Source organism: Aquarana catesbeiana, linkage group LG07, assembly GCF_042186555.1.
Source record: "Aquarana catesbeiana isolate 2022-GZ linkage group LG07, ASM4218655v1, whole genome shotgun sequence".
Classification (NCBI taxonomy): domain Eukaryota; kingdom Metazoa; phylum Chordata; class Amphibia; order Anura; family Ranidae; genus Aquarana; species Aquarana catesbeiana.
This window is the reverse complement of record NC_133330.1, coordinates 209,635,126-209,652,063: the sequence shown is the minus strand read 5'-3', so window position 1 is coordinate 209,652,063 and position 16,938 is coordinate 209,635,126.

Sequence of the window (16,938 nt, the reverse complement as noted above, 5' to 3'; positions counted from 1 at the left end):
TGCTGGTCCTTGTTGGGCATATATTGTAATCTTTTTTTTCATGCAGCCTGTGGGCTGAACGAAAAAAAGAGATTGATCGGTGGGTATGCCCACCATTAGAATACCTCCCTTCATCCACCCACTTCTAATGATGGGCATACATGCACCATTTATATATGCCGAAGCATGGGGGCATCTGCCCCAAAAGTTAGGAGCAAATTGCTCCTCCGCATCTGCTGCCCCCTTGCTTCGGCACATATGCTCTTTTTTTTAACTGTGGTGGTGAAATCACCTCCGACAGGACTGGAGTCACGGCTTTATGTATCATGGGAGCAAACGCTGTTGCTGTCAAGATGAATAAATCCGCGCTGCAACTGAATGGCGTACCTGCTAAGCAAATGATGGTTAACAATGAAACAAAGTAACATTACAGTATAACAGTAAGACTTACCATACCTGCAAAGCAAATACAAAAAAAACATAGTCAAAAATAAAACATTTTTTAATGCAACCTGTGCCTAAAATATATATATGCTGAAGCATGGGGGCAGCCACCCGCAAAAGGTAGGAGCAAATCGCTCCTCCGCCCCTGCTGCCCCCAAGCTTCGGCATATCACCTCCGACAGCTCTGGAGTCACAGCTTTATGTATCGTGGGAGCAAACGCTGTTGCTGTCAAGATCAATAAGCTGCAGCTGAATGGCGTACCTGAAAACAAAAAAATGGTTAACAATAAAACACAGTAAACAGTAAAGTATAAAAAACTTACATACCTGAAAAGCAAACATGATAAAACATAACAATAAAACATTGCAGAATAGAATACAGTAAAAAAGAGCAGAACAATAGAGAGAGAATAGAGAGATAGAGAACAATAAAACAACACCTATTTTTGTTTTTTTTATTTTATATTTTTTTTGTGTATTTTTTTTTTTTACATTTTTTTTATAACTGTAACTTTTGTAACTGTAACCGGTTTCAGGTTTGGGTCTCTCAAAATGCGATGGCATCTTGGGAGACCCTGTGAAAGTGTGCCTAGTCTGCGCAGTGCTGTACCCTACGCTAATACTCAACTAGTGTAAAACATTTACCAATGCAAAGACCAGGATTGTCAGGACAGGAGGGACAATAATAGCGGGTGTCACGCCTATATCTGCGCTTTCTACAGAAACAACATTTTCTTTGGGGGGCTCGTTGGGTAGGGGTACTGGGGAGGACATAAGGAAAATGCCTCTCATGCACCCGGCTTACTGCATTTGACTGGGGAAGGTGAGGTAGAGCACCGTCTGGAAACAGAAGGGCTCTGACGATCTCTTCCTTGAATTTAAGAAAGGATCCAGTCCATCCTGAAGCTCTGTATAGCACATGAGCGTTCAGCAAAGCCAATTGAAATAAGTATACAGACACTGTTTTATACCAGCGTCTGGCCTTACGGGCAACTAGGTATGGTGCCAACAACTGGTCTTTGAGGTCCACCCCTCCCATATTTTGGTTATATTCGTAGAGATAGAGGGATTTCTCCACAACACCAGTCACCATAGTAATTTGGACAGTCGTATCTGCATGAAGGGAGGTAAGAACGAAAACATTATTATTATCCCTCCACTTCATAGTGAGCAAGTTATTACACTTCAAGCAGGCTCTCTCCCCCAGTCTAAGATGGGAATCTACAAGCCGCTAGGGAAAGCCCCGGCGATTAGATCGCACGGTGCCATATGCTCCAATCTGATGTTAAAAAAGGTGACTAAAAAGTGGCACGCTCGAGTAATAATTGTCCACATACAAATAGTACCACTTTCCAAATAAGGGTGACACCAAGTCCCACACAATCTTGCCAGCGCTTCCTATGTAGTCAGGGCAGTTTGTTGGCTCTACGTCACTATCTCTTCCCTCGTAAACCATAAAACTACATGTAAAGCCTGTGGCCCTGTCACAGAGCTTATACATCTTGACCCTGTATCTGGCACGCTTGCTGGGAAGGTACTGTTTGATTGACAAGCGCTCAGAAAACGTAATCAGGGACTCATCAACACAGACAACTTGATGGGGAGTAAACAAGTCTGCAAAACCTTGGTTGAAGTGGTTTACGAGGGGCCAAATTTTGTAGAGCCAATCGTATCCAGGGTCTCCACGAGGACGACAGAGTTCATCGCTGTTGAAGTGCATGAACCACAAAGTCTGCTCGTATCGTGCCCTGGCCATGGAAGCAGAGAACACGGGCATATGGTGAATTGGGTCAGTGGACCAATATGACCGCAACTCACTCTTTTTGGTTATGCCCATGAGGAGGGAAAGGTCCAAAAAGATCTTAAATTCGGAAACCGTAATTGGTTTCCAATCTCTGGCAAGGGAGGACTGGGGAATAGTGTCGATGTGTTGACCAGCGTACAAATTGCTTTGGTCCACAATAGATCTATAGAGATCTTCGGTGAAAAACAGCGAATAAAAATCAAGTGACGTAAAATCAACTGTTTGCACATGATTGCCTGGTTGGCCAGTGAATGGGGTAAGTACAGGTGCTGCAGAAGTGGTAGGTTCCCAATTAGGATTGGCGAATGCAGCAGGAAGGGCATTATGGGCACGACGAGCCTGTGTTCGTCTTCTTGGTGGCAGCGGGACACTACTTGTGCTTGCCACCTCACCAGCTTGAACTGCACTTATGGGACTCGCCACGTCACCAAGTGTTACTGCAGTGCTGGATGTACGACCAGGGTGTACTAAGCCGCTGGTGCTTGCCAATTCACCAGAAGGAATAGCGGCGTTAGTACTTCTCTGCTCCATACAAGAGCCCTGCGGTTCTTGCACCTCAACAGCAGAAGAAGAAGATTGGGGTCTGGTACGCCTGACCTTGGCAGGGACCACAACTCCGTCATCAGAGCTATCTGTCATGGAGCTGCTGCTGTCTACAGGTTCGTATTCTGAGCCTGAATCTGACAGATGAGTGACTCCCTCTTCGCTATCTGTCATGCTTAGAAACGTGTAGGCCTCTTCACTAGTGTACCTTCGATTTGCCATTTTTGGCTCTAAATTTAGTGGTACACTAGGGAGACTCACAGGCAAAAAAGCTCCTGACTGTTAGCGACTGTATCAAAACGCTACCAAACAACTGTTAGCGATCGCAGGGATCACAGGGCCTGACTCTGCGAATGCTGCAGTTATGTGTCTTTAGTGTTTTGTAATTGACAATGATCGATCGATACTGCACTTGGGTGGGCTAGGCAGGGATGGGCGGAGGGGCAAAACGCAGGTGTTAGCAGGTATCTGGGCTGATCCCGCTAACACTGTGTTTTTGGGAACCCTAAACTGCTGGGGACGCTAGTATAGATCTGATCAGATATTGATCCGTTCAGATACTTTACCACTAAGGGAGGTGTATGCTGCGTGCGTGGGTGTTAGCGGTACTGACACTAACCTGTCGCTGCCTGGGGCCTAAAACCTAACTTATATCACCCGCTGGGCAATCAGGGGGTTAAACCTTTATTAGGTAATAAACGGCGGGTGCCCTGACTCTATAAAAGATAAACTAACTAACCAGCGTCACCCGTAACAGTTATACGGTGATCACTGGTGAAGAGGTTATCTAGGGGGCAAACAGGGGGTTAAAACCTTTACTAGGTAGTATATGGGGGTCCCTGACGCTATAAAACACCGACGGCGAACCTAAATACTTACCTCCCTAACTAGCCTCACCTGTGACACTAATACAGCGATCAGAAAAACGATCGCTTAGTGACACTGGCGATGGGGGGTGATAAAGGGGTTAAAATTTTATTAGGGGGGGTTAGGGGGGTACCCTAGACCTAAAGGGGCCTAACACTAACTGCCCTACCACTTATAACTGTCACAAAATGACACCAATGCAATAATCAGAAAAAAAAAAAAAACTGCTATTGGTGTCAGTGTGACAGGGGGTACAGGGGGGTGATCGGGGGATGAAAAGTGTGCCTAGAGTGTTCTGCTGTACGTGTAGTGTTGGTGCACTTACTTGGATGTCTTCTCTCCTCGAAAGCCGGAACAAAAAAGGCTTCACGAGGAGAGATGACATCACTTCCTCTGCCGCTGTTTACATTACAGCAGCAGAGGAAGCATTCCATTCGCCAGGAGCGATTGTGAGGGGGTGGCCATGAAAGAGTTGGAACATTTGGAGGAACTAAAAAGGCACAATGCAGCATAAGCAAGGCTACAAGTGTATGCTGGAAGCATCAAAAGTGAGGATGAAGAACAACATTCTACTCCTTTTCCTCAAAGAACACAGGAAGGTCATATTTCTCAACCAAATGCTCCTTCTACTCTTTCTCAGCCAGTCCTGCTCAGTGTGACTTTTGTGAGAGACATGGCCACACTCATTATAAGTGTTGCAAACTTATGGAAAGACCAGTGGAAGAAAGAGTGAAGTTTGTACAGTCAAAGAATTTGTGCTTTGGCTGCCTTAAAATCTGTCACAACTCAAAAAATTGCACCTCCAGAAGTGTGTGTGATAAAAGTGAAAGGCGTCACCCAACATGTCTACATCAAGATTGTGAGAATAAAAATCAAGAATAAAGAGTCAGAATCAATCCAGAGCAGACCAAGGCCAATCATGGACCTGCAGAAAGAACAGCTGATTCACAGAAGACACAAGAATCTATGCAAGTGACTTCCAACAGAGTTGTCCAAGAAAGAAGTAACACTCATACCTCATCAATTATTCCAGTATATGTCTCAACAATAACTGAACCAAGGAAAAAAATTCATCCTAAAAGATATAGCTGAAATGCTTGATATTAAAAAAGAGCCAGTCAAACTCAAGATTTCTACCATACCTTTGAAAAAAAGGTTGTGTCCAGCCAGAAATTGATTGGTCTCCAAGTAAGAGGCATCAAGTCTGAAATAAAAATTGAACTTCCAATAACTTATACCAGAAACTACATACCTGCCAATAGATCCCATATATCCACATGTGACACCGCAAGGTAATGACCCCATCTAGAACACCTAGCAGATGAATTTTTTCCTGAACTTGACTGTGAAGTAGGGTTGTTAATAGGCTATAAATAACTGTCCTCAAGCCTTACTGCCCAGAGAGGTTCTCAGCGGTAATGAAGAATAGACCATTTGCACAGAGATCTGTATTGGGTTGGAGCATCATCAGGTACAATAAGTCTGACAATGGCTATGAAGATGAAATTGGTGTGAGCCATATGATTATCATTTAGCAAGTTTTACTTGCTGTCAAACCATCTCAAAAACTGAAATCTGAAGTCTACTTTGTGTGTAGGAACAAAGTGAAGGAAATTATCACTCCAGAAGATAGACAGAAGATTTTTGAGTCAGATTTTAGTGAGAGGATTAAGGAAGAAGTTTTTATGTCACAAAGGAACCTACAGTTTTTGGCAACATTAAAAGAAGAAATTAACCACTTCAATACCAGGCACTTAGACACCTTCCCGCCCAGACCAATTTTCAGCTTTCAGCGCTGTCGCAATTTGAATGACAATTGCGCGGTCATGCTACACTGTACCCAAACAAATTTTTTATCATTTTGTTCCCACAAATAGAGCTTTCTTTTGGTGGTATTTGATCACCTCTGCGGTTTTAATTTTTTGCGCAACAAATAAAAAAATACCGAAAATTTTGAAAAAAAACAAGTTTTTCTTTGTTTCTGTTAAAACTTTTTTGTAAATAAGTAAGTTTTCTTCTTCAATGATGGGCACTGATATGGCTGCACTGACGGGCACTGACGGGCACTGATACGGCGGCACTGATGGGCACAGATGAGGTGGCACCAATGAGGTGGCACTGATGAGGTGGCACTGACGGGCACTGATGATGGGAACTGATAGGCGGCACTGATGGGCACTGATAGGCAGCACTGATGGGCACTGATAGGTGGCACTGGTATGCGGCACTGATGGGCACTCATAGGTGGCACAGATGGGCACTTATAGGCGGCACTGATGGGCACTCATAGGTGGCATTTATGGGCACTCATAGGTGGCATTAATGGTTACTTATGGGTGGCACTGATAGTTGGCACAGATGGGCATGGATGGGCACTGATAGATGGGCACTGATTGGCACGGATGGGCAATGACAGGTGGCATGAATGGACACTGATGGGTGGCACTGATGGCACTGCTTGTTTGCAGTGATGCCCCTAAGGGTGGCATTGCTGGGCATCACTGCAACATAATGGTGCCAATCAGTGCCCATTTGTGGGCACTGATTGGCACAGATTTGGCACACTGGGCACATGTGGATGGCCATGGGGTACATACCTGGCCATCCACATGTTGCCCCTTCCCTGGTGGTCCTAGTGGCGATCCCTGGTGGTCCAGTGTGGTGATCTGTGGGGGGGCTGCGCTGATAAACAATCAGCGCAGACCCCCCCTGCCAGGAGAGCCGCCGATCGGCTCTCCTCTAATCGCGTCTGTCAGATGCGAGTGAGGAAGAGCCGATCAACAGCTCTTCCTATTGACAGCGTGATCAGCCGTGATTGGACACGGCTGATCACGTGGTAAAGAGCCTCCGCCGGAGGCTTTTTACCAAGATCAGTGAAGCGGTGTGTCAGACTGACACACCGCTCCACCGATCGCCGCGATGCGCGCCCCCGGGGGCGCGCTGCGGCATGTTATCCTGCTGGACGTCATGTGACGTCCAGTCAGGATAACAGAACCACTTCCCGGACGTCAATCCGCTATAGGGCGGGCGGGAAGTGGTTAAGCAAAGGCAAGATGGACACTATGAGATGCCATTACCTTTTAAAGACAAGAGACCAGAATTGCCAAATAACAAAGCTTGTGCAGAACATAGACTCAAATGTCTAGAGAAACGTCTGAAGAAGGATGAGCAATACTACAAGGCTACATGGCTTTCATAAAGGACATAATAGTAAGAGGTGATGCTGAAAAGGTTCCAGAGACGGAGATAAGCAATGAACCAGCATGGTATATCCCTCATCATGGGGTTTACCACCCTCAGAAACTTGGCAAGATCCGCATCGTCTTTGATAGCTCTGCTAGATTTCAGAATACTTCCCTGAATGAACATCTAGTGACTGGACCTGACCTCACAAATACCCTTGTTGGAGTCTTATGTCATTTTCGGAAAGGCAAAGTGGCCATCATGTTTGATGTGGAGCGTATGTTCCATCAGTTTCATGTTGCTTCAAAGGATAGAGACTACCTTCGGTTCCTGTGGTGGAAAGAAGGCAACATGGAATCCCCACAATCAATGTATCGCATGAAAGTTCACCTGTTTGGAGCTGCTTCCTCGCCTGGATGTGCAAACTTCGGCCTCAAGCACCTTGCCGCACAAGGTGAAGGCAACAGGGCCATCTTAACAACATCATGGGCCCCTGGGCAAAGTAATGCTATGGGGCCCCTACAAGCCCCCCACACCTGTATGCTCACAGCCCCCCTCACACCTGTACGCTTGCAGCCCCCTCACACCTGTACGCTCGCAGCCCCCATCACATGTGTATGTATGACATACACACATACACAGACGCACATAGACATGTACACAGATACACATACACATGTACACAGACACAGGCACACACATGTACACAGACACACACACATGTACACAGGCACACACACACATGTACACACACACACATGTACACACACACACACATATGTACACAGGCACACACATGTACACAGGCACACACACACATGTACACAGGCACAGGCACACACACGTACATAGGTGTACACAGACACACACACACATGTACACAGGCACACACATTTACACATCCACACACACACACATGTACATAGACACACACAGACACACACATGTACACAGACACACACATGTACACAGGCACACACACATGAAAACAGACACACGCACATGTACACATACACACACACACATGTACACAGACACACACACACATAAACAGACACACACACACATGTACACAGACACACATGTACACAGCCACACACACACACATACACAGGCGTACACAGACACACACACACATGTACACAGGCACACACACACGTACACAGGCGTACACAGACACACACACACACACACATGTACACAGGCACACACATGTACACAGACACAGTGCCCCGGGGTGCCGGCTCAGTAAGACGGCCCTGGTAGGAAAGTTTAATCAAGCCACAGTGAAGTTTATACAGCGCAAATTTTATGTAGACAATGGTCTAACATGTGTCGACACAGAGGCAGATGCTATCCAGCTTGTGAAGGAACCTCGGGATCTCTGCAATACCGGGAAACTTTGCTTGCACAAATATGTCACCAACAGCAAGAAGGTGATGGCCACAATCCCAAAGGAAGAATGTGCTGAAGGTGCAACTGACTTTGATTTGACCCCAGATGAACCTAAAATAGAAAGAATGCTAGGGGTCCAATAGTGCGTAACTGCTGACAAGTTCCATTTCAGAGTCTTAGTAAGGGAAAATCAGTTCACTAGAAGAGGAGCGCTGTCTACAGTTGCTTTGATTTTTGATTCTCTCAGATTTGTCACTCCCTTCATCTTAGTTGGTAAAGGGATACTACAAAAGGTTTGTCAAGACAAGATAGGCTGGGATAAACCACTTCCTGATGACCTCAGTCCTCATTGGGAAGCTTGGCTTCAAGACCTTCTTAACCTGTCTTCAGTAAAGATACTGCATTGTTATGTGTCAACAACATTTAAAGATGTTGAGCAATATGAGCTCCACCATTTTCTGAAGCTAGTGTGTTCGGCTATGGAGTATGTTCATACCTCAGAACTGTGACCAAGTCTGGAGAAGTCTACTGCACGCTTGTTATGGGTAAAGCAAGAGTTGCCCCAAACAGATAATAACAATTCCAAGAATGGAGCTCTCAGCTGCAGTTGTGGCCACAAGAATTGGTGATTTGCTCAAGACTGAACTAGACTTGTGTGGTATCCGTGAATACTATTGGACCGACTCCAAGGTTGTGCTTGGTTAAATTAATTATGATACAAGTCAGTTCCATGTATTTGTAGCCAACCAAATTCAGCTGATCAGGTCAAGCATTAAGCCTAGTGAATGGAGATATTTTGCTTCAGAACATAACCCGGGTCACAATGCCTCTCGTGGACTCACTGCAGAGCAACTACTAAAGTCGAACTGGTTCACTGGGCCAAGTTTCTTATGGCAAAGAGAATTTTCTGAAGAATAACAAGACATTAAGGTGGGAGAGATTGATGATGGAGACCTGGAAGTCAAAGTGGTACAGATTCATATTGAGTTATTTTTGATAATTTTGGTTCGATTAAGAATCACATGTTGCGTGATGGTGGGAGTGTACTGGCAAGCACAATATTTCTGTGACTATTATGTTAATTGCCTCTAGATGGCGCATGTGTACTTGTTCATTTATTTCCCCATCATTGCATTATTACATGCTAGCTTCCTGTTTTTTCTTCTTGCTGAACTGAAAGGAGAACAGTGCTTTCTCTCAAGGTTTAAAGTGTTTTTTGTGTGTAAAGTAAGCCATCTAACAGGAATCTTCAAGATACAAACCCCCTCTCTTAGCTCACAAGCAGGCAAAAGTGGTCATGTTTGTTATAAATGTAATTCACTGTATGTCTGATATATTGTCCTGCATATTTGTTCTCTTTATTTAGTTCTACGGTGTTGATGTAAGTGTCGGTGTAAGAACTTGATATGTACATTAAGCATCAGTGATACAAGAACCTCAGCCTTCTCATTGTGACTAAGGGTGGCATAAACACAATGCTAAAACATTGTGTTGCACTCCTCTCTTTGGGCACTCTGCTGTTAAATTAAGCTTCTGGTCTTAGTTCTTGAATGCAACTGTCACTGGCAGCTGGTTGTCAAAGCACTGACCCTGCTGCTGAAGCCCATCAGAGCTGCTGAGATCCAGCACCATCTTCTGACAAGAAACAGATGCCCCTGTACAGTGCCTCTGGAATGTATTCACAGCACTTATATTATTATTTAAGGTACTTATATAGCACTGTCAATTTATGCAGTGCTTTACATATACATTGTACATTCACATCGGTCCCTACCTTCAAGGAGCTTACAATCTAAGGTCCCTAACTCACATTCATATAATAGGGCCAATTTAGACAGAAGCCAACTAACCCACTAGCATGTCTTTGGAGCGTGGGAGGAAACCGAAGTACCTGGAGGAAACCCACGCAGGCACAGGGAGAACATGCAAACTCCAGGCAGGTAGTGTTGTAGTTCGGGTTCGAACCAGTGACCCTTTTTACTGCTAGGTGAGAGTGCTACCCACTACACCACTTTGCCGCCCGCACTTTTCCTCAACATTCTAAAAACAATATCATGTAGGGAAAACTTGAAAGAAGTTTGTTTGAAATCTTTGAAAATTATTTAATAATAAATAAAAAACGAACAAAATCCCATGTACATAAGTATTCACAACCTTTGCTCAATACTTTGTTGAGGCACCTTTGGCACCAATTACAGCCTCAAGTCTTTTTGAGTATGATGCTACAAGCTTGACAAGCTATTTCTGGGCTGTTTCTCACATTCTTCTTTGCAGGACCTCTCAAGCTCCATTAGGTTGGATGGGAAGCGTCGGTGAACAGCCATTTTCAGCTCTCTCCCTGGAGATGTTCAATCAGGTTCAAGTTTGGGCTCTTGCTTGGCCACTTAATTACATTAACAGCATTGTTCTGTAGCCACTCCTTTGTTATCTTTGGCTGTGTGCTTAGGGTTTGTCATGGCAATTTCTATCTACCTCACTTATACACTTAACAAGCTTTTGATATACGAGCAACTCGTATATATGAGTCGGTTTGCGAGTGTTGTCTTGCAAAACGAGCAGAATTCAAGCTAATGGGCGGTGCAGTACCCCATTTGGCCAGAGGTGCAGGGGCACTGGGGACACTCGGAATGGTTCGGAGCCGTTCTGAGCCATTCGGAGCCATTTGGAAATACTCAGAATGACTCGGAAACACTCAGAAATACTGCGTTCCTGAGTGCCTCCGAGCCTTTCCGAGGTCAGCCCCACCCCGAGTATTTCCGAGGCTCCCCCACCTCTGGCCACATGCGGTATTGCATGTAATAGAAGTCAATGCAGAACAAACTATTTTCGTTTCCATTGACTTCTATGGGGAAACTCACTTTGATATGCGAGTGCTTTGGATAATAAGCATTCCCCTGGAATGGATTATGCTTGTAATCCAAGGTTCCACTGTATAAGAATCAATCAATGCGGTTGTAGCAGTTACGTATAGAATTAAAATGAATGATAACCGTGCAAAAAGAATAGCAATCTAATTTATTTATACAGAAAAGAAACGTTAGAATAATCAGATATTACCCAATATAACGTAGAGGATACAAATACAGAGTTGCCAGTGGACAAAGATAATTCATACAAAAAGGAGATGTTGTTACAATGGACATACATATGCTATCAATGTATTAAGACAAATCATAGGACAGGAAATGTTACAGAAAAGAAAAAAGAAATAAAATAATATAGTAGTGAAAATAGGATATACAGATCTTACATACATTACCATGCTTGCCACACAGAGCTAAGAGGGAGAGAGCATCAATGGAAGCTTTGATTTTATGTTCCCTTTCTACCCATCCCCACCAATCACACCCCTGAAATACTTTAATTCTGATTGGCTGAAATTCAATCCTATTGGTCTACCATACTTCTCATATATCTTGACATTGTCACATTCACTCAAGGGTAGGGGGATGAAGGGCGTTCTATTCCCTCACATAAACCAGGTGGCCAGACTTGGTCAACTGGAGGTCATTACATGTCATAAAAAACAAGAGAGCTAACAGCTTCTGTTTCAATGTATACCCGATAACTGTAACTTTATGTATATCTGAAAAATTTTAGTAAACATTTATTGAAAAAAAAAAAAAACAAGAGAGCTTGGATTGCTTCTATATACCCTCTTTGCCCAACCCCATTTAAGTAAAACATGTTTGGTAACATTATCACCCTCAGTTAGAGGTCATCCTCACAGCCCCCAAGTGATTCCCTCCAGGCAAGGGATTGTCTTAGTTACAATACATCTATAAACCAGGTAGTATAGTGGACACTATAAACAGACCTTCCTAGATACTAACTCTAGATAACATGCCAGAGCTGTTTTATGATGTTAGCTTTTCTCAGAATGTCCAGGCAGTTTTCTGACACACTGTTTAAGCCATATTGTATGTCCATTTATTAATGCTGATTATCATTGAAGGTAAAAATCATAGGACTGACATTTCCACATGAGGTTGTTGTCCTGTTGGAAGATGAACCTTCACCCCAGTCTAAGTTCCCGAGATCTCTGGAGCAGGTTTTCATCAAGGATGCCTCTGTACATTGCTGCATTTATCTTAACCTTGACCCTGACTAGTCTCCCAGATCAATTGAAGCAGGAGCAGGTGAATCCCCACATTATTATGCTACCACCACCATGCTTCACTGTAGGGATGGTATTGGCCAGGTGATGAGCGGTGCCTAGTTTCCTCCAGACATGATGCTTGCCATTCAGGCCAAAGTGTTCGAATGAGCTCTCTCAGAGTGATCATCAGATTCTTGGTCACCTCCCTGACTAAGGCCCTTCTCTCCCGATCGCTCAGTTTTGCCAGGCGGCCGGCTCTAGGAAGAGTCCTGGTGGTTCCAAAGTTCTTCCATTTATGGATGATGGAGGCCACTGTGATCATTGGGACCTTCAATGCTGCTGCTGCAAAAAAAAATCTGTACCCTTCCTCAGATCTGTGCCTTGATACAATCCTCCTCTCAGAAGTTTGCAGACAATTCTTTGGACTTCATGGCTTGGTTTGTGTTCTGACATGCACTGTTAACTGTGGGACCTTATATAGACAGGTGTGTGCCTTTCAAAATCATGTCCAATTAATGGAATTTACCGCAGGTGGACTCCAATCAAGTTCAAGGATGATCAGTGTAAACAGGATGCACCACCTGAGCTCTCTCATTCTGAGTGTCATGGCAAAGGCTGTGAATACTTACAGTATATACTGTACATGTGATTTTTTTTGTTTTTTATTTAAAAAAAAAATGCAAACATTTCAACCAAACTTCTTTCATGAGGTATTGTTTGTAGAATTTTGAGGAAAATAATGAATTTAATCCATTTTGGAATAAGGTGGTAACATAACATATAAAAGTGTTGTGAATACTTTCCGAATGCACTGTATCCGGTCCCGGTGATGATACCGTGAAAGCAGAAGACACCAGAGCTCTAAGCTTTGTACATCTTAGATTCGTGTCTCTCTTTCTAATGATGCCAACCTACAGACTGAGCATTTCCTTGCAATGGAATTAAATGGGATCCCTCATAGCTTCCTCTGCACTCACTTGTATACTAAATCAGAGAACCAATACTGAACATAAATACTGTGAACATAAAACACTGACCTATATATTATGTCTGCCAGGCCTAAAAATTAAGGTTGGCCATCAAATCCAGTACACCATACCAAGAAGTGGAAAAAGCTAATGTTGGTGTTAACCTTAGTGCTAATCCTTACATTAAAATACATTCAGACTTTTTGCACACCTCATCTTAGGAAGGTTTTATGCCGTGTACACACGGTCAGAATTTCCAACAGAAAAAGTCTGATGGGAGCTTTTCATCGTATATTCTGACCGTGTGTATGCCCCATGGGACTTTTTCCGTTGAAAATTCAGACAGACTTAGATAGAGAACATGTTCTATATTTTTCTGAAAGAAAAAAATTACTATCAGAAAAACCGCTCGTCTGTATGCTGTTTCCGACGCACCAAAAACGACACATGCTCTGAAGCAAGTACGAGACAGAAGCGCTCGATCTGGTAAAACTAGCGTTCGTAATGGAGATAGAACATTCCTCACGCTGCAAATTCTGTGATCTTTTATTGCAGCGCATTCTTCTGTGCTTTATAATGCTAGAATAATGAAGTTGTTTTGCTGCTGATATTCACACACAGTTCTGACAAACTTATTTCTTTATTATTTCTCATGATCTCATGAATAACCTTTTATTTTTTTTAAAGCCAGATATCCATAATAATGTTTAGAATTAATTTTTATAGTCATCTATTTTTATTTATTTCATCAAGATCTCCTTTTTTTGGATTATTGAAAAATTATTTTCTAGTGATCTCCATAATTTTTTTTGTGTGTGTGTGTCAAGTTACCACAATAACATTATTATCTTGTATTTTTTATTAACCTCAAGGAGGTTGGTTTGTGTTGTTGTCCCTTGTTAATTTGACATTGTCTTTTTGAAATGTACCTGCTTACTCACAAACAAACTGTCATTTTTGTAGAAAAACACATAGGCAAGTATTTTCAGAAAATAAAATATCAGTTTATTGTGGGTAACAAAATAAAGAGGAAGGCAACGCTGGAGAAACTTTTGGAATTTGCGAAGCCTTTTGGCCCCCAGGGCAGACATCAAGTCTGTGGAAAATAAAATTGTTAGCTTGAGGAGTCCATATAATTTGGAGCCCAATCTGGTCCAGGACTCCCAGAGATCAGGACCAGTAGCAGATGACATATATGTCCCCAGGCTGTGGTACTACACCTGCCTGTGTCTATTGTCTGAACCCAGGCCATCACTTTCTTCTCTTTACTGCAGCCTTCCCTCCACGCTTCCCTGCACCCTTCCCTGCAGCCTTCCCTGCAGCCTCCCTTGGATGCTGTGGCTCTGGTGGTGGACTTGTGGCAGGAGGAGGAGGAGGAGGAGGAGGGGGATGGGTGAGCTCACATACGTGGCTGTTCTCAGTCAGTTGGCCCCTCAACCCCTTCTGAAGGGCCTGAGCAAAAATTCCCTCACAGAGGAGGCATTGGCCCTCCTCCAATTTCTGCAATCTAGTGTCTAGATAGCAGTCATAGGCCTCTTCAGCGTTGGGGGGCTTCTGAGGACATCACTTGCTTCCCTAATGAGGCCAGTGCTGCCTCCTCCGTGATCGTCCCCTTCCTGGGCCTTTTTGTTGTAAGTCGGAGGGGAGCCACCTGTGATTGGGTGAAGCCACTGGGCCCACCCACCTCCTGGCTGACACTGGGCCCGGCCACCTCCTGGCTGACACTGGGCCTGGCCATCTCCTGGCTGACACTGGGCACGGCCACCTCCTGGCTGACACTGGACATGGCATCCTCCTGTGTGCCACTTTCCAGACCCTCCTCCTGGCTGAGCTCATTCTGTGTATAAAAAAGGGACATAGTTTTAGTTTTTGGTTAATCAGTCACACACAATTTTAAGCTCATGACTTGCAAATTGAATGTTAATAAATAGAAAAGACTATCATTCTGACCCCAGCATTTTTCATTCTTGTCCCAAACATTTTTGGCCACTACTGTCTATTGATATGTAAATCACGTTTTTTTAACTCATTCATTTATTATAAATTATAACATCTAGTTAACATCATAAATATTAGGACAATAAATATGTATAAAAATAATATACCTGACTCCAGCTGGGCGCATCCACTTCTTCCAGGATGGAAGGCCCAGGTTGGTCCTCGTCAGCCTCTGTTGGGGTTGAGGGAAGGGTGGAGGGAAGGCTGCAGGGAAGGGTAGAAAGTGATTCCCTGGCTTCAAGCTGGTCATCCAGAAACCGCAGTTTGTTGAAATACCACAGCCTGGGTACATACACTTGCGCTGCTGCTGTTCCGGATCTGAGTGATTTCTGGATCTTATTATGCTCCTTCTTAAACATGTTCCTCAAGATTACAATTTTCTTTTCCAAGAACACGATGGTTGCATCGGGGACCCGAGACTTCACAAATTCCAGAAGTTTCTCCAGCATTGACCTCCTAGCTTGTTTATTATAATATAAGCTGTTTCACCTCCTACAAATTCCTCATCTCCCTGTACCTGTCTATGAAACTGGCCATGAATTCTGGGTCCTTAAAGTGATTCATATTTGCTGTAAGACAATACACAAGACAAAAAAACTAATGTCAGCCTAAACTCTCATAATCTTATCCCAATATAGGCCTCAATCTTGATGCAGTAAAGGCCACTGATGGCCCAAGTTAAAATTTTACCTTCGTTTAGGATGCTTGCCACTTCCGTTTCTCCTTCCTCCGCACACAGAACGCCCCTGACGTTCTTTCTAGTCTATTCCCCGCCCCTTCTCTTTCAGCGCGCAGTAGGAGCGACATGGCAGAGACAGAGCAGGTGTGTGTTAATTCCAGTAACTAGGAGGAAAGCCCGGGGCCCGATACATCACGATCCCGGAGGAGAAGATTTAAGGCCTCAAATATGGCCTTTGTAGAGATGGTGGAGATGGTGGACATCTTGAAGAGGGCCAAATATGATGGGAAGTATGGACTGTACACCAACCCTAATGTGAGAAAGGCCAAGATCATGACTAAAGTTGTGAAGAGTCTGCACAGGAATTTTGGGGTACGATGATCCAAGGAGCAATTGAGGAAACGCTGGTCAGACCTGAAACTGAGGGAGCAGGATCAGTATAGAAGGATCAAGAAAGTGCTTCTAAAAAGTAAGTAGTTGTCGGGTGTTCCTATTATTATTATTACTTGCATGCTGCTCCATGTGCTTTTCTTTACTGTTGTACAGTTTACCCACTTGACGACCGCCTCACGCCGATTTACGTCGGCAAGGTGGCACGGACAGGCAAAATCACGTATATATACGTGATTTGCATTCCGCGGGTGGGGGGTCCGATCGGTCCCCCCCCCCCGGTGCCCGAGGCGGTCGCCATTTGTTCCCGGGCATTGAGAGGTCAGGGGGAGGCCATCCATTGTTGGCCACCCCCTCCCGATCGCTCCCGGCGAATGAGAATGCTTCCTTTCCTTCTGTAAGGTAAACAGAGGGAAAGGAAGTGATGTCATCCCTCCTCGAGTCGGTCTTTTTGATCCGGCGCCGAGGAGAGAAGACATCAAGTAAGTCTGCACAACACTACACTAACAGTAGAACACGCCAGGCACACTTGTCACCCCCCATCACCCCCCGATCACCCCCCGATCACCCCCCTGTACCCCCTGTCACT